This window comes from Cajanus cajan, chromosome 2 (assembly GCF_000230855.2).
Source record: "Cajanus cajan strain Asha chromosome 2, NIPB_CcT2T_4, whole genome shotgun sequence".
In the NCBI taxonomy this organism is placed as follows: Eukaryota; Viridiplantae; Streptophyta; class Magnoliopsida; order Fabales; family Fabaceae; genus Cajanus; species Cajanus cajan.
Genome location: NC_138518.1, coordinates 64,463,218 through 64,483,846, shown reverse-complemented (window position 1 = coordinate 64,483,846; position 20,629 = coordinate 64,463,218).

The following is a 20,629-nucleotide window of genomic DNA, read 5'->3' as shown; positions in this document are numbered from 1 at the left end:
CATGTTACTGTAAGAACTTTGACTCAAATTTCACTCAAATACAAATAAGTTCTTAACTTTAATATGTGAGTTCTACCATGTAACACTATATATAAAACAATAATATTCTCTCATCTTGTAACACTTATCTCATAAAAATAGCTTTTTTATTGCTTAAAACTTATTACTTATTTAAGCAACCCAAACAAGATTACATTGACAAGTCATCCACTCCAAGCAAATTTCACAGATTTGTAAGTTATTGATTTTAAGTTGTGTAAATACTTTTTAAACTAAAAGCATATAACCTACGGAATTTCTCACTTATTTAAGTCATGCACGTGATATGGCTAAACATTTCAGATTTGGTCGAGCCAGAAAGGTGACCAAATCTTTAGTGCTTGCCGAAGGAGAATGTTTGTGCCATAATTGGCAACCTTTATGCAGTTAATTCTGAATCGAAGAGGGTCACAATTATTTCTTGAGATAACTAAACAAAAAAGAATTTGATTTCTTTCTTTTTAATTAGTTAAGTCTCACGTGTTACTTATTGCACCATAGCAGATTTTATTACGTATGAGGTAAAGCTCCCTCGGCCTTTTTAAAACTGATTTCAGTTGTGCAAAAAGCTGGCCAATGCAGAATGTTTCTGACATAAATGGAGACCATTGTCTAGTATGCATATCAATTCTTCTTTTTCTCTATATATAGCGCGAACCTTGAAAAGAAAAGTTAGTCAAAAACATATTGGAAATGGGTTAACGATGTACATTCTATAGTGCCTATGATCTTTTCAGAGTCTACCAAAACTAAACAGCATTAGATGAACCCCAATAATTCAATTGTGGGTTGAATGATTGGTGCAATATGGTTCAAATTAACACCTAGAGTGTGCATTAACATTACTATTGAATGAATAAATAATGACAAAAATGAGAAATGGAGTGAGCAGGTTGTATTGAAGGGATCAATGCATGATGGTTGGCCAATCGCCAACACCCAATGGGCAAAGGCATGTGTTGGAGCCTACGAGGCACACTCCTTGCTTCGAGTTTATCTCCCCTTCACGAGTATTATTTATAATAAATAAATATCTTTAAATGTATAAACTAATTTTGAACTACAATAAATAATTTAAACTGTAAAATTAAATGCATACACTTTTTTTTTTTCAACAATTAATCTCCACGTGTGTAAAAATGTCTTAGACCGACTTAATTAATTACATTGATGTATTCACGTTTAGACTAAACATCTCACGTTTGACATGATGCACCTTCTAACTATCCACATAGGATAATGACTTTTTTCTATTATACTCCTATCTTTCTTTGGTAGTTATATAAATAGTAACTCAAATCACAATATTGTTATGTTTTTACACACTCTTATATTGTTATTCTGTTCATCTTCTCAATGATTTGGATTTTGAAGTAATTGTAATGGTTTCTATTAGTGTCTTCAACCACTTCCAAGCTACTCTATTATAATTGTTAATGCAGTAAAACTTTTCATTTAGTTTTTACTGCTATAATTAATTATGGTTGCTTGTATTAGTGGGTAAAGTTCTGCAGTAATTATGTTTACTTAGTGCAGTAGATAATATCTTGTTAGGTTTCTGATTTTAGGCAAATCTACACACTTAATGATGATGGGAACATGTGTTTTACTGACAGCATTTATGGGCTCTATGTATGGCTGTCATTTTTCATGTATTTGCCTTATATATGAATGAAAAACAAACAGAATGGTATGGTTGTTCAGCAAATACGAAATTGCTCTGTTCCCTAACCTTTCCTCTTCTCTGTTTCATGGTTTGTATGGTTTTTTATGTTTTATGCTTCCGCTGCCCATTGCTTGTCTTAACAGTGGTATCGAGAGCATTGTTCTTATAGGCTGTGGGTCTGAAAAAAATTGAGAGGAGAGATTAAACACTTGTGAGTGAGTGATAAAATGGCTTCGGGGAATAATGGTGTATTTGCTGTTCCTCAATTTTCTGGGGAAAACTATCACATATGGATTGTCAAAATGAGATCATGTTTGAAGTCTTTTGACTTATGGGAGTATGTAGATCAAGATAAGGAAGTTCCACCATTGAGGGCTAATCCTACAATAGCTCAAATGAAGCAACATGAGGAGGAGACTTTGAAGAAGGAAAAAGTTGTCTCATGTTTACATTCAGCTTTGACAGATGATGTTTTTACAAGCATTATGCATTTGGAAACAGCAAAACAAATATGGGACGAGTTGAACGAAAGGTATGCCGGTGATGAACGGGTGAGATCCATCAAACTATTGACTCTTAAAAGAGAGTTTGAAATGCTGAAAATGAAGGAAAGTGAATCAGTCAAGGAGTACACTTCAAAGTTGTCTCACTTGGTGAACCAAATGAGATTGTATGGAGAGGTGGTCCATGACCACAAGGTAGTCGAAAAAATGTTGATCAGTCTACCTATAAAATTTGAAGCCAAAGTTGCTGCCATTGAAGAGTCATGTGATCTTAAGAAACTAACCATTTCCGAAATGGTCAGTAAATTGCAAGCTCATGAGCAAAGATTCTCCATGAGAATGGATGATGTAACTGAAGGTGCATTTCAAGCAAGACACAAGGGAAAGCAAGCTGGTCAGAAAAATCAAAAGAAGCAAAATTATAAAGCAGTTGGTGACCAAAAGGGGAAAACGAAGATGGATGGGAGTAGTGAATCTGCAGCAAACAATCATTTTCCTCCTTGTTCTACATGCAAAAGAACAAATCACTTGTCAAAAGATTGTTGGTATAAGGGGAAGCCTCAAATCCAATGTAACATTTGCAAGAAGTGGGGACATAGAGAAAGGTACTGCAGATCCAGGCAGAACCAATCTCAACCACAACATGCACATCAAGTTAACTTCACCGATCAGCAACTCCAAGATGAAGAACACTTGTTTATGGCTGCTCAAACAAGTAGTTCAGGTTCAAATGATGTATGGTATGTTGATAGTGGGTGCACAAACCACATGGCGAGGGACTCAAGTCTTTTTACTACTTTGGATAGGGCTGTCCAAACCAAAGTTAAGCTTGGAAATGGAGATATTGTACAAGCTGAAGGAAGAGGTACAGTTTCTGTTCACACTAGCAAAGGTCCTAAATTTATTCATGATGTTTTATTTATTCCTGATTTGGATCAGAATTTGCTAAGTGTTGCTCAACTAATGAAGAGAGGATATTCTCTTTCATTTAAAAACAATGGTTGTATCATATTGGATTCAAATGATTCTGAAGTTATTAAGGTTGAAATGTGTGATAATAGCTTTCCAATCAGTTTGAATCAAGTGAATGAATCAGCTCTTGTTTCCAAACATGATGATTCTGTTTTATGGCACAAAAGATATGGTCACTTTAATATGGGTGCTTTGAAATTTTTGCAAACTCATGATATGGCGAGAGACATGCCTATGATGGGTATTATTGATGATTTATGTGATGCTTGTCAATTGGGAAAAATGCATAGAAAGTCTTTTTCATCAACAAATGTCACACGAGCAAAGGAAAAATTGGAGCTTATTCACATTGATTTGTGTGGTCCAATGAGTGTTCCTTCTCTTAGCCAAAGCAAATATTTTCTTCTGTTTATTGATGATTTGACAAGAATGACATGGGTGTATTTTTTATCAAGCAAAGCTCAAACTTTTGATGTCTTTAAAAAGTTTAGAGCCATGGTGGAGTCTCAAAGTGGCTGCAAAATTAAAATGTTGAGATCCGACAATGGGAAGGAGTATACATCTAATGAGTTTAATGCATTTTGTGAAGATATGGGCATTGTTCATCAATTGACAGTAAGTTATACTCCTGAACAAAATGGAGTTTCTGAGAGAAAAAATAGAACAGTTATGGAGATGGCAAGATGTTTAATTGCTGAAAAGAAATTGCCAAAATGTTTTTGGGCTGAAGCTGTTTATACAGCCGTGTATCTTTTGAATAGGCTGCCAACAAGAGCTGTTCAAGAGAAAACACCAATTGAAGCTTGGAATGGAGTGAAGCCCACTGCCAAATACCTGAAGATTTTTGGATCTATTTGTTATACTCATGTTGCAGCAGCAAAAAGATCCAAATTAGATGACAAAGCTGAAATGGGGATTTTCTTAGGCTATGCTGCAAACTCCAAAGGTTACCGGGTGTACAATATGAGGTCAAAACAGATTGTGATCAGCAGGGATATTCAAATTGATGAGAATGCATACTGGAATTGGGAAAATAATGAAGTTCAAAGGAGCACAAAAACAAAACAGTTGACAACCAATTTTGACCAGGAGCAAGCTGCAAATGAGAATAAAAGTCAGATTGCTGAATCTGATTCTCCTGTGCTAAAATCCAAGTCTTTGGCTGAAATTTATGAAAAATGCAATTTTGTTGTAAGTGAGCCTTCTTGTTTTGAAGAGGCTTCAATGCATGAAGAATGGAAAGATGCAATGAAGGAGGAGCTGGCCATGATTAACAAAAATGGCACTTGGGAACTTACTTCAAAGCCCAAGGACAAACATGTGATTGGCGTCAAATGGGTTTATAGAACAAAATTAAATCTGGATGGTTCCATCCACAAGCACAAAGCAAGACTTGTTGTGAAGGGGTATTCTCAAATGGCTGGAGTCGATTATGGTGATACATTTGCGCCGGTTGCTAGGCATGAAACAATTAGATTAATTGTTGCATTAGCGGCTCAATATGGATGGAAAATCTTTCACTTGGATGTTAAATCTGCTTTTTTAAATGGAGTATTGCAAGAAGAAATATATGTTGAACAGCCTGATGGTTTTATTGTTGCAGGTCATGAAGAAAAAGTTTATAGGCTTCATAAAGCCTTGTATGGGCTGAAACAAGCTCCAAGAGCTTGGTACAGCAGAATTGATTCTCATTTTCTGCAAAATGATTTCAGGAGGAGCCAAAATGAGCCTACTCTTTATGTGAAAGATTGTGGCAATGGAAAGAAAATTGTGGTTTCTCTGTATGTTGATGATTTGTTGATTACAGGTGATGATGTTGATGAAATTGAAGAATTTAAAAACAGCATGTTGCAGTTTTTTGAAATGACAGATCTTGGAATGATGAGGTATTTTTTGGGGATGGAAGTGCATCAGTTTGATGATGGAATTTTTCTTTCACAGAAAAAGTATGCAAATGACTTGCTGAAAAAATTCAAACTGGAGAATTGTAATCCTGTTTCAACTCCACTTGCTGTCAACGAAAAGCTCTCCAAGGCTGATGGTGATGCAAAGGCAGATGTGACTCAATATAGAAGTTTGGTTGGTAGTCTTCTTTATTTGACTGCAACTAGACCAGATTTGATGTTCTGCAGTAGTTTACTTTCAAGGTTCATGCATTCACCAAGTTTAACACACTTTGGTGTAGGCAAAAGAGTGTTGAGATACTTGAAAGGTACTGCTGACTTTGGCATTTGGTATAGCAAAAGTGATGGAAAGGTTGAAGGTTTTGTTGATAGTGATTGGGCTGGATCTATTGATGACTCTAAGAGCACAACAGGATATGTTTTTTCACTTGGTAGTGGAGTATTTTCATGGAACTCTAAGAAGCAAGATGTGGTTGCTCAATCCTCTGCCGAGGCTGAATATGTAGCTGCAGCAGCAGCCTCAAATCAAGCTATATGGGTCAGGAAAGTCTTGACAGATTTGAGTCATGTGCAAATGGAACCTACTGTGCTATGGTGTGATAACAAGTCAACCATTTCAATTGCTAAAAATCCAATTCAACATGGAAGAACCAAGCATATCAATGTCAAATCTCATGCTATAAGGGAAGCTGAGAAGAATGGAGATGTTCAGTTGATGTATTGCAGGTCCGAGGAGCAATTGGCAGACATACTCACTAAGGCCCTTCCAAGTGCTAAGTTTAATAAGCTAAGAAGCAAGTTGGGAGTCCTTAAGAAAAGTTTTAAGGAGGAGTGTTAATGCAGTAAAACTTTTCATTTAGTTTTTACTGCTATAATTAATTATGGTTGCTTGTATTAGTGGGTAAAGTTCTACAGTAATTATGTTTACTTAGTGCAGTAGATAATATCTTGTTAGGTTTCTGATTTTAGGCAAATCTACACACTTAATGATGATGGGAACATGTGTTTTACTGACAGCATTTATGGGCTCTATGTATGGCTGTCATTTTTCATGTATTTGCCTTATATATGAATGAAAAACAAACAGAATGGTATGGTTGTTCAGCAAATACGAAATTGCTCTGTTCCCTAACCTTTCCTCTTCTCTGTTTCATGGTTTGTATGGTTTTTTATGTTTTATGCTTCCGCTGCCCATTGCTTGTCTTAACAATAATTGTTATTCGAGATGTTCTTGTATTCTTTATCTGAAGAGATTAAATATAGAAAGAGAGGGAAAGAAATGGCTTGAAACAAGCTCTAAGAACATGGTATGGAAAAATTGCAGAGTTCTTGTTTAGCAATGGGTTTATAACGGCACCAACTGATTCAAGTTTATTTGCTAAAATTTGAAATGAGAAATTGGCAATTGTGTTAGTATATGCTGATGATCTTATCATTACATGAGAGATGAGAAAGAAGAAATTGATCAATGTATAGACAAATAGTTGGAAGCTTGATTTACCTAACACTAACACGCTTGGGTACTTCTTCTGTTGTTGGAATAGCAAGTCAATTTATGCAAAATCGAAGGAAGCCTCATTTGGGTATGGTTCGATGAATTTTGAGATACATTAAAGGTACATTTGATTATGGTATCTTTTATTCAAGAAATAAAAAATGCAAGTTGATTGGATGCTGTGATGCTGATTAAGCTAGTGATCATGATACGCGTCGATCAACAACTAGATATGTATTAGTTTAGGGTTTAAGACCAATTTCATGGTGCAGTAAGAGACAACCAAGAATATTATTGTCAACCACTAAATCTAAATATAGAGCAATAGATATGTATTAGTTTAGGGTTTAAGACCAATTTCATGGTGCAGTAAGAGACAACCAAGAATATTATTGTCAACCACTAAATCTAAATATAGAGCAATAGTTATGTCCGCTCAAGAAGTTTCATGGTTAAAAGAACTTGTAAAAAATCTGCACCAGCCAACTAATTATGTTGTACCTTCGTATAATGGTAGTCAATTGTCTTGTAGAAAACCCAATGTTTCATGCTCACACTAAACATGTAGAAATTCAATATCATTTTGTTCGTGAGAAAGTGTTACTATGAGAAATAAGAATGGAATTTGTGAACACTAATAATTAGGTTGTTGATATTTTCACAAAAGGACTTAATTGTCTGAAGTTTGAAGGATTCAAAAGACAATTTGGCATGACAACAAATCCCAAGATGAGAGAAAAAAATTATTGAGGGGGAGTATTAAAAAAATTATCTTTCATGTGTGTTAGAAAAAAATTGTCATACAACACTAAATAGTTGTGTACTCTAATTAAAGTTGTATATTTTGACTCATCATTATCTCATCGCTTCTTTAGTTTATGCCTCTAATATATTATTGATTTTGATTTTTATATTTTTATATTTTGTAATAGGAGAATTTGCCTATAAAAAGCACATATAATTAGTTATTTTGTTTGTGTGTAAGTTGAATCAAACAAATCAACTTTAAAAAGTTAGCTCTCTTTTATGATATGAGTGTATAATAAAGTGTGAGTTATTTTAACTGTTTTAGATATTCAAAACATTTTTTTCTAAATGCAATGGTATTATTGAAACTAAAGATCTCACCATGGTGTTGAAGTTGTTTTAATTGAAATAGTATTATTGGGACAATGATGAAATTTTTTATTGACACTATAGATATGACACGTTTAATTTTTTCTTAAAACATGGTATTATTAAAAAAGAATTAAAAATATTTCAAATCTTTATTTTTTTCATTATAAAAAGGTTTTAGTTTTTTCTCTTATGTTGTGAAAATAATTATTTTCATCACACATGATATTATGAACAAATAGAAGGATATGGGATAAAGTAATTGGCAGTTCGCCCCATACTCAGAAGTAGTCTATTATCAAAGATAAAGCCCCACCATTCTTATCCTCATGGTTGTTAGGAAGCAGATATATGATCTTAGTCGTCTTATCTTATACTCAATTTTCTAATCAAAATCTTTGTCCTAGACGTACACATGACAACAATTGCAACAATCATACGTTGTCATAAAACAATATATATTATGATAAGCCAAGTTGTATAAAAAATTGCATGATTATATACCATTTTTTAACTTGTATGAATAAAATTCAGTATCAATTTACAACAATTTATACATACAGCTTAATTAACTGAGCTATGATTTTTTTTAGTAGTTATGACGTTTCTGGAATAGAAAATATTAAAAAATGAAATAAATTTTTTTATAAGTTAAAATTAGTTTATGTATAAGTTAAATTTAAAAAATTATCTCTTATTAATTTTTCTAAAATCTTGTTTTTAATTTGTGTATAAATTTGTTTTAATTCATAAAAAACATATCTTTATTTTCTATTTTTCTCTCAAAATTTTTTTTTAGAAGTTCAATCTCTTTTAGAAATCAATGTATAATTTTATAGTGTATCTACATATATGAAATTTTTCTGTCCTGTCATAGATATTATCCTGTTTACCGGGTCATTTACGCATTTGGATTTGACTTTACTAAAATTAATTAATTATCACGCTATTTGTGTTTTATAGTATGATATGATGAATTTGTATTAACTTGTTAAATTATATTTTAAAATAAAATAATAATAATATTTATATTGAATATATATATATATATATATATATATATGAATTTTATATGTATAGAATAATTGTATTTATTGGTTAGAATAAATAAGTATAAATTAGTATATATACTAATATTTTAAAAATTATTAAATATATGTTTAAATATGTTTTTATTACATGTAAACTGAGTGTATTTTGATTTTACTTCTTATAAAAAAAATTGTTTTCATCTTTTTAAAATTTGTAAACATTTATTTTTGTTCTTATAAAACATCTATTTTATAAAATCACTATCTTTGGTTCTTAATAATGATTTTAAGGTATATAAATAGTATTTTTTAAAAAAAATTATAAATTTTTTTAGAGGTCTTACACACTAATATGGTATTACTAACAAACATGGGAAACAACTAAGATGGTTACTTAAATTTTAATGAACAAACATGTACTTAAAAATAATCACATAATAATAATAATAATAATAATAATAATAATAATAATAATAATAATAATAATAATAATAGACAAAACATAATAGTTCTAACTTTTAGAGGAATGAAAAATAAAGAAAATTTTTTACATTGACTAAAATTAAAAAGAGATGTATGCTCTTTGAGACTAAGTTACCAAGTATTTTTAGGGTGAAGCACTGTACATAGCGGTATATGTTATCAATCTTAGTCCTGTTGTTGCTTTAAATAATGAAGTGCCAAATGAAATTTGGTTTGGCAAGAAAATCAAGTATGATCACTTGAGAGTTTTGGGTTGCAAGTTGTTTGTGCATGTTCTAATAAAGGATAAAAGATCTAAGTTGGATGCAAAAATAAGGCAATATATCTTCATTTACTATGGTGAGAGTGAATTTGGTTACACATTCTATGATCCTCTAGAGAAAAGCTTGTTAGAAGTCGTATTGTGAAGTTCATGAAAAACCAAACCATTGAAGACATTGATGAGGTGGAGAAGTCTACACCCAAAGGAGATAGTGACATGGTTGATGTTGATCCAATTTGGTTGCCTATTCATAATTTGGATATTGATGTTCAGAATGGTGAACAACATGACTATGTTGGTGAGCAACAATTTGGAGACGAGGTAGACGTTTCTATTGATGATGTTGATAAGTGGAACATGAGATGTCACAAGACGAAAGTCTTGGTGATACACCTAAGCCACCACCAACTCAACTCAGGAGGTCTACTAGGCAAAGACAATCATTTATAAGGTACTCTTCTATTGAGTATGTAATCTTGACAAATGGAGAGAACTTGAGTGATTTAGAGAGGCCATAGAAAGTGAAGATAAGTAAAAGTGGTTGAATGCTATGAAGGATGAAATGAAATCCTTGCATGATAATCACACTTTTGATTTGGTGAAGTTGCCCATGGGTAAGACATCCTTGGATAACAAGTGGATTTATAGAGTGAAACATGAGAATAACACCACATCTTTGAGGTATAAAGCCAAATTGGTGGTGAAAGGTTTTAGTCAAAGAAAAAATGTTGATTTTAATGTGATCTTCTCACTTGTTGTAAAAATGATATTCATTATAATTGTGTTGAGTTTGGTTTCTACTTTTGATTTGAAGGTATAACAAATGGATGTGAAGATTGTTTTCTTTCATGGTGATTTGGAGGAAGAGATTTACATGAAGTAATAACCTAATGATTTTCTTGTTGAAAGGAAGGAAGACTATGTGCTTAAGCTAAGAAAAAAGATTGTGGTTTGAAGCAAGCTTTGAGGCAATGGTATAAGAAGCTTGAATCTGTTATGTGTGAGAAAGATAACAAGAAGACTATTTTTGACCATTGTACTTTTGTTAGAAATTTTTCTAACAATGACTTTATTATCCTGTTATTGTATGTTGGTGACATGCACATTATTGGGAAAAATGTTTCTAAATTTGACTGGTTGAAGAAACTATTGGATGAGTCATTTTTCTTGTAAGACATAAGAGATGCTAAACATATTCTTGGTATAAGAATCATGCATATTGTTGAGATTTCCGTTGAAACACTTTTGTTAATATTTGTAAATTCGTTTAATTTTATCAACGGTCTCAAACACGGCAAGTATACCGGTCGTTCAAGTAGTAAAAATATCGTATCCACAGGGATTAGAAGGTAATATAAGCATTTATTGACTTTTCGTGACTAAAGAATAATTCCAATTTCATAGTTTGTGCAGTGAATTCAAAGTTGTGACTATTGGAATGAAAGCTGTAAATAAATATTGTTTTGTGAGTGGAAAAGGTAAGGAATGGTATTGTGGTATTGTGAGGTTGTGGGGGTCAGATTTCACCAAACGTAACACTAATGTATCCTTAATCTCTTGTTGAATTCATTGCTTAGTCAACCCAAGAGTTTACTCAAACCTAATCCCTTAGAGAAAGAGCCTAGGTGCGGATATTGAATATCAATCCCTTGAGTACCCAATATCTACACCCGCATTACGGGCTAGGGTTTAAGACTACTAATGGGTCAAGCTCTATCCCTAGATACAATCACCACTAGGCATATGTTTCAGAACTAGTTTCAAAGGTTATTTTCCAATACCCATGGAACCTTAAATCATGCAAAGGGTGATCAATCCAAAGCAAGCATTAAGAATATAAACAAACACAACAAAGAATAAAACAACATGTATATATATCATTAAAACCGTAAAGATTACAATAGAGTACGTTGGTTACATCTAACCCCACAAAATGGGTGAAACCACTCACAACAATGAGGGCAAATACAAAATAGAGATGGAAGAGGAAGTGAAGAACCGAAGGAAAGATCCGCACACGGACGATCCCAAGCCCTGGGAATCCCTTTCGCAGCTCCTGGAGGCGCCCAATGTGAGAATGGAGAGAAAGATCCCCGAAAATGGCTTCAAATACGAGCATGGGAGATCAGATTAGGGTTCCGCGCCCGGCGCACAATTCTTCGCGCCCGACGCAAGTTCTTCCAGAGAAGTCAAGCACTCTTTGTCTCAACACAAGCCCGGCGCAATTCCTTTTGCGCCCGGCTTAATTCCTTTTGCGCCCGGCGCAACATAACTGGCAGAGATGAAATACTCTGTTTTTGTCACGCCCAGCGCGGGTTATATTGAGCCAGGCGCAGAACCTCTTCTCTGCTCCTTAGCTTCTTAGGTTTCCAATCCTAAGAGTCTTCAATCCTCAAGTCACTAGCTCAATACCTGCACAAAAAATGAGGTGTATTAAGGTATTGTTAGTTGAATTTGGGTTAGTTATATCTGCACACAAAATGAACCAAAAAGAGAACAATTATATTGCAATGGTTCAAAGGATGAGTGGAATTTGTTCAATAAGTCTCATCCAAAAAGAGGTAAAATTGAGACTTAACACATATGACAGGAAGGAGAAGAAGCTTTGGTTGTTACATGAACACTATTTTAAAAGAGTGTTGTAGAAATTCCAGATGGAAAAGGCCAAGTTGGTGAGCATTCATCTTGCTTCTTATTTTAAGTTGAGTTCCAAATAGAGTTTATCAAATGAAGTTGAAAATTTAGATATGCAACAAATTCCTTATGCATTTGTGGTGGATAGTTTGATATGTATGCAATAGTGTGCACAAGACCAGATATAAGACACGTTGTTGATACAATTAGTAATTTTTTTTGTCAAACCTAGGTAGAAAGCATTGGAATATTGTGAAATGGATTTTGAGGTATGTTCATGGTACTACAAATATGAGGCTTTGTTTTGGTGGGGATAAGCCTACTTTGGTAAGGTACTCAAACTCTAATATGGTTGGAGACATTAGTTCAAGGATGTCCACTTCAGACTATTTGATTAAATTTGTAGGTAGGGATGGCAATGGAGAAGGGTGGGTATAGGTTTTAATATCTTTGTCCCCGTCCCTATCCCCAAGTTTGTATCTTATACCCATCCCCCTCCCCAAACCTAAAGGGAGTGAAATTTGTGTCCTTGTCCCCGTCTCTGTCAAGTATTGAGTACACCCATACCCATTTTGATCATAGTGGATTTTTTCTTTGGTTTGGACGACTCGTTATTTCTGCCCTTCTATTGAAAGGGTTTACACGTTAAAAATCTTTATATTTCTTGTGTGTTTAAGTTATCTATTTTTTTCCTTTGTTTTATTAATGTTCCTTACTTATTCTTGCAAGTAAGGAATTTAATTTTTCCTATTATATTACTCTTTTTTATTGAGTTGTTGTTATTGTATTAAACTTTTCCATCAGTTTTTACATACTTATTATTAAAATGGGGTTTCTTAAAAAAAACAAATACCAACTTTAATATGACCAATGGATGAAGACATACACTAAATATACGTCTTTAATGTCACATAGGATTTTACTTATTTTTTTAAGATGAAAACTTTTCACGTGAGTATCACGTATACCAGTTTTGCATCTTTAGTGAATGCAAAACTAATTTACATTTTTCATTTTTAATGTGATACTCACGTAGAAAGTAAGTTTTAAAAATGTAGGACTAATCTGTATTAAGTTTTAAAAAAACAATTACTTTCTACTTGGACGGCATGCGAAAAACACATAGCAGTTATATGCGAAAATTCTAATATGAAGCAGTATGAAAAGTGGTACATCGATGAAGTACCATTTTTAACCGTTAGATTTAATAATAAAATAATCAATGATTCAGATTTGTTACTTGTAACTTGTAAATGAAAATTTTTGAATTTTGCATATTAATCCCCTCTGTTATGGTAACTATTTTTTTATTTTGAAGATTAGTCTCTTTCTTAAAAAATATAATTTGATTAGTAAGGGTTATTATTGTCATATGAAAAAATTGATTTTCTTTTACTTGGAGTGGGCCTCTTTGGGAGAGTCGCCCAAGAGGAGGGTGATGCGGTTGTGAACTACAAGAGTGACGTAGAAGGCGGAGAGGGGCCCTAGGAAAGGGGAGAATTTGGCTTTGGAGAGGTTCTAGAAGAGGTGAGTGTTGGGGGCGAGTTTCTTGGAGCCGTGTTTTTTCCAAAAGAGGAAGGATCTTATGTGAAGGTGGAAGGAAAGGGAGTCGAAGGGGTTATTGTGGTGAAGCTTGATGTGGAGGGAGCATCCCACCATGGAGCAGGACCACGTGATGGAGATGGGGCCTATTTCGGTGTGGTAGACGGTGAGGTTGGAGGTGGTGGAGTGCGACGGGGGTAGCGGCGGCAGTAGAGGAGGAGGGTGGAGGTCGGTGGTGGTGGAGGGACGGAAGCATGAAGGGAAAAGGGATGACATTGTTTGTGACTGCGGAATGGGGAATGAAAAAGGGAGAACAGTAACCCCAAATAAAAAAAGAATTCATATGGGTAAATTTGGTATTACAAAATTAATAATTTTTAATTTTTAAAAATTATTTTATCACAAGGATTATATTGAAATTAACAATAAGTTGCAAAACCTGCTATTGCAGGTCATTTTAATGGCTCATGAATGAGGCATTGCTTTCACTACTTCATGTTAGAAGCGTTCAGTTATATGTCATCTATTAACTTTTTTTCTTACTAAAATACTCAAATGAAAAAAAAATCAAATAAAAATATTTTCTATCAAAAAAATAGTTTTTTAAAACACTCTTATACACATTGACTGATTTAGGATTTTAAGTCAGTAAGGGAATTAATTTTAAAAAATAATTAATTATTATCATACATATGAAAATAAAGATATAAATATTATATTAAAAAGAATAATTATTTAACAAGAATGAAATGTCAAACTAAATATAAAAAATATAAAAATAAAACAAAACAAAACATGGCAGTTGAGATCAAAGCATTAAAAAATAAAACTAACTTATTAAAAATATGATTTAATAACTGAAAATTTGGGAGCAACGGATGCAAATTTTAAAAATAGGAGAAAAAAAATACTAACATCATACACAATGACGGATCCACATGTATTATAGTGGGGACATTTGTCACCACTAACATTTTTTTATATTTAATTAGTTTATATATATATAATTAAGGTTTAAATATATTTTTAATTTCTCAAATTTAACATAAATTTATTTTTTATCTCTCAAATTTAAAATTATTATTTTTAATCTCTGTAATTTTCAAGATTATTGTTTCAATCTCTCAACTCACCAATAACATATCTGAAAATGATAGGTTGAGATAGTAATGTAATTTCAATTGGATTTAATGTGATTTTTTTTACTAATATAGACATTAGTAGATAGATTTTTAGTGACAATATTTGATAGATTCTTTAACAAAATTTAAGTATAAAAAGATTTTTTTACGAAATTACAAGGACTAATAAAAAGACAAATTTTTAATTTGAGGGACTAAAAATAAATTTACCTTAAATTTAAGATATTAGAAACATATTTATGTCTATTATGAATTTATAATAATGTACTCACACTTACCATGTTAAAAGTCAAGTGCTCCCACTCTTTTCTATATTTTTATCATGTTAAAAAAGTAAAAGTTAATATATTAATTTTTAGAAATATTTCTTCACAGTATATATAATAATACTTTGTCTAGTAATAAGAGTGATGTTTTAAAAAAATAAGTTTTAAAATAAGTGTCATGTTAACTTTTTAATATAATATTAATTACTTAATTTTTTTCATTTATATCTTTCATAATATTTTTTAGAAAGTGAATATTGTATTGCATTGTTTATAATAAAGAAGATTTATTACAAGGTTTCTTATGCTAACTTGTGTAAAATAACCTAGAACGATACTTATTATGAGACAAAGAGAATACTAATTATAGTTATTTTAAGAAGTGATGACCGACTTAAACTCTTACCGTATTATTTTAAAAAAGAAAAAATGTCAAAATTTTGATATAAGATATAGAAAGAGATATTCTTTAAAGCATTAAAAATGAGAAAATTATTCAATATTTTTAAAATATAAAATCTCATATAAAATAATTTGATGTATATTTATATTTTAAAAAAATAAAATTATATATTGTTAAGTCTCAATTATGTTTCTTTTTGGACAAGACTTATTCAACAATTTCACTCATCCTTTGCACCATTGCAAGATAATTATTCTCTTTTTGATTCATTTTTTGTGCAGATATAGCTAACCCAGAATGTAGCTAACAATACCTTAATACACCTCATTTTTGTGCAAGTATTGAGCTAGAGAATTGAGGATAGAAGATCATTTGGATTGGAAATCTAAGAAGCTAAGGAGCAAAGAAGAGTGATTGCGCCGGGCGCCACATTACCCGCGTCAGGCTTGAGCAGAACAGAGTGCCTTATCTCTGCAAGTTATATATGCGCTGGGCGCAAGACTACCTGCGCCGGGCGTGATCGAGGCAGAGAGTAATTCAAACTCTCTAGAAGCCACTGCGTCGGGCGTAAAAGGAAAATGCGTCGGGCGTGCCCTGAGGCAGATAGTGCTCAACTTCTCTGGAAAGCCCTGCGCCGGGCGCAAAGACTTATGCGTTGGGCGCGTAACCCTAATCTGACTCCCCAAGCTCGTATTTGAAGCCATTTTCGAGGGTTTCTTCCTCATTCACACATTGGGCGCGTTTTAGGAGCTGTGGAAGGGATTCCCGGAGCTTGGAGTCGTTCGTGTGTGGGTCTTTCCTTCGGTTCTTCATTTTCTCTTCATCTCTATTTTGTATTTACCCTCATTGTTTTGAGTGGTTCTACCCATTGTTTTGTGGGGTTAGATGTAACCAACGAATTCTATTGTAATCATTACGTTTTCAATGATATATATATATATATTGTTAATTCATTGTTGTGTATGTTTCTATTCTTAATGCTTGCTTTGGATTGATTCTCCTTGCATGATATACGTTCCATTGGGTATATTGGAAAATAACCTTTGAAACTAGCTCTGAAACAAATGCCTAGTGGGAAATGTATCTAGGAATGGAGCTTGGCCCATTAGTAGTCTTAATACCTAGCCCGTAATGCGGGTGTAGATATTGGGTACTCAAGGAATTGATATTCAATATCTGCACCTAGGCTCTTGCTCTAAGGGATTAGGTTTGAGTAAACTTATGGGTTGACTAAGCAATGTATGTAATAAGAGATTAAGGAATCATTAGTCTGACGTTTGGTGAAATCTGACCCCGCAATCTCACAAAACCCTTACACCATTTCTACCCTTTTCCACTCATAACCAAATATTTTTATAGTTTTAACATTCCAGTAGTCATAACCTTGAATTCACATGACAAACTATGAAATTGGAATTATTCTTTAGTCACGAATAGTCAATAAATGCTTATTTTACCTACTAATCCATGTGGATACGATAATTTTACTACTTGAACGGCCGGTATACTTACCGTGTTTGAGACCGTTGATAGAATTAAACTGATTTACAATTATAACAAAAGTAGTTCAACGGAAATCTCAACATATATTTAATACTATGTATGATTTTTGTTCCCACTACTTAAAATTTTTGGATCCGTCACTAATCATACATGCATTTGTTGTATTCATTTATTTTTAAAATTGGGTGTGCAAATGCACTCCTTAAATCGAGATTAGATTCCTGTGAGAGGAAGTGTAAATTGTGTAATACTCAGTTGTAGAGATGCTAATATTTTACTAAGTGTTGTTACGTTCATGACACACTAACAATTAACTTGATATATTGGATGTCAACATGGTGGGATAACGTATTATACCAACACTTAATTAATGACTTCAAATAGTAAGTTAATAACAAAATAATTATACAAAACTTTAAAAATTTGATGATAAATTGTTTAATTTCAAAAATTAAATAGTAAATTTTACAAAATTGTAACATTTTGATAAAAAAAATTATAATTAAGTCTAACAAAATAGGTCATTGTCTTTCAAATTGGACCTACTCGTGACATTTCAAATTGGACCATTAAATGTCATTTTCTATCTAATAAAGTGAGTGATTAAAATAACATGGGGACCCCTACTAGGAAACAGTTTATTTCGATCTCACTTATACCCTGCATTTAATGCTGGGTAACCATAAATCAAACACTACTATAATTTGTTCATAGCAATTTTTCCTTGAGAAGATAGTTGATGTTCAATCAAGAAATACATCCAACTTTTTGTTTGCTCTTCTTATTATATTTAATGCTATGGATGACATATATGTACGAGCATCTGCAATGGGAGTTGCTTATAAGTAATTCTTGTGTCACATCACTGCTAAATCAGCACTGGCCTATTTTATGGGTTGCTTAAATTTTAGCAGAGTTGCTAAATTTTAGCAGAGTTGTTTCTACAAGCAACTCTGCTAAAATTTAAGCAACCCATAAAATGGGTCTGTGTTGATTTGACAGTGATGTGGCATAGGGGATTGCTTATAAGCAATCCCATTGCAGATGTTCTAAGTAAAGATAGTAACGTAAGAGTATTATTTTATATACTTATATAAAATTGTATATATTATTATTAGTATATGTTAAAATGTGTTTAAAAGCCTTCAAAATTCAAAAAATAAGTAATAATTAAAGCAATCATTTTTTAGTGGCATAAGTGACATTAGCATATTTAGGGACGGAGTAAAAAAATATTTATTAGAATAATTAAATTATAACATTAATCATAATCTAAAAATAAATATATAAAAATATTAAACAAAAGCTATTACGTGAAGTTAACTCGGTGTTTATGTCATGAACTCGGTATGAAATTGAACAAAACCGATGAGACGCATATTGCTGCTTTTCGATACTGTATTAATCAATGTTTTTAAACGTAGAGTTATAATTAGACACCGATTTAAAATTTAATGATTTAATTATAATTAAATTGTAATGAAATTGATATTAATAGAATAATTATTATTATTATTATTATTTAAATATAATATTATGCTTATTAAAATAAAATATTATTTATATTTTTTTATATTTAATATATATGTAAAATTTTAAAGTATATATAATATAATATTTAAGATTAAATTTTAATAAAGTTTAATAATATTTATTAATAATAAATTTATAATTAAAATAAAAAGTATCAAATTAATATAATATAAGTTATAAAAAATAAAGATATTAAAAAATTGTAAATTAACATAAATGATTAAATTGTATTTATGATAAGTATTAAAAATAAGTTATTCTAATTTATAATTTTTTAATCACACAAGTTTAAACTAGTTTGCTAGATTATGGGTTGATTTTATCAATTTTTTATTGATTTAATACAAAATGATTCTCTAAGTCGACCAAATTAATTTAGAAATAATTCTTGATCAAATCAGTTCGATTGACTAGTTCGATCCAATTTTCAAAATTATAGTATTAATAAAACTTAGGATTTAAAATTTAAGTTTAGGATTTGATGTTGTGTTTAGTAAAGAAAATAGAAATAAAAAGAAGAAAAATAGGTAAGATAAAAGTGAAAATTAAAATTATTTAATGAAAAAAAAGTAAGAGAAAAGAGAAAAGATAAAAGATAAAATTTTAATTAATTTATATTAAATTAAATAAAAAAATCAAATAGATAAATTTAAATATTTTACTTCTTTTTATTAAAACAATAATTATTTTTATATATTAAATTATTTTTAAAATAAATATATATTTAAACATAATGAATCATGCTTGTAAAGATAATCAATTCAAGAAAAAAAAATAAAGTTTTGCGGCAGATAAATAAGAACATTCACTGATGAACAGTAACTTCTACGTAATTATTCTCACTTTTGCGGGGTTTTTTTTTTTTTTTTTGGTAATGGATTTCTTTGTTTTTCTTCACACTTTTTCAGTTCCAAATAACGTCGAAACGATGTCTTTTTTGTTGTTTCGTTCTTTTTACTAGGTCTGAGCACGGGTCGGGTTCGGGTCAAAAATATTTAGCCCAATCCAAACCGATTAAAAAAAAATTAACCCATTTTTGATCGTAACAATGTTTCGAGTTTATTGGGTTCGGGTTTGCCGGGTCTCGAATTAACTAGGTCGGTTTAGTCGAATTGGGTCCTATTTTTATTTGTTATTTTTTCAAAATCTAAACAATAAAAATAAATAACAACAACTAAGGAGAGAGGGATGGCGAAGTCACTGTGGTAGGGGACAACGCCGAAGTCGCCGCAGTTGGAGACGACGATTTTCTCCCGCGTGAAGACAGTGATGACCGCAGTGGATCCGATAGCGTCGCAGTGAGGAGTGCGAAGCTCGCAGCAGCAAGCGTTAGGTGTGTTCGTTCTGGTTGCAATGATGAACCTCGTTGTCCATGCGAGCGAAACTGTTCCCTTCATTTGAGCGACGTCATTCGCTGGAGCCTCGCGGTCCAGCACGCGAAGGCTTCACTTAGCGTGAGTGAGGAGGACGTGGTGGTTGGGTGCTGCAGGGGATGATCCTGACGGGACAGGTAGCGGGAGCGGTGACTAGGAATTCTAGTTTGTGAGCAGAATTTGGATCTGTCGGATATAGATACCGACGGATTCAAATATTTTAATCCGAACACGACCAAGATAACCCATTATAAACCGAGTCTAACAACCCGCAAAATTGAAAAAACCGAAAATAACCGGCCGAACTAAGAAACTCACCTCGGAAACTTCCAGTTTCAGTCAGGGCGAGAATTTCTGCTCAGGCCTACTTTTCACCCTTACTTCTCTTATACCAATTGTATATAAGAGTTTAATTAATATAAGTTTTAAATTTTTTTTAAAAAATTATTGACAAGAACTTCTTTTGTTTTATATTATAAGTAAATCAAAACATTGATTTTATGCATATAAATAGTTTCCTTTATTAAATTTTATTATTGTTATAATATTTTTTTAAAATTGTCTTTATTATAAATATAAAAAATAATACAATTGAAATATAATATATTAAAGAAAGAATCCATTAAAAAAAGTATTATTAAATGAAACAAAAATGGTTGAAATTTATTTTAAAAATAAAAAACTTTATTTTTTATATAATAATAAATAAATAAAGTATTTTTCGATAGAAATTTAAAAAAAAAACACTTAATTATATGTTAA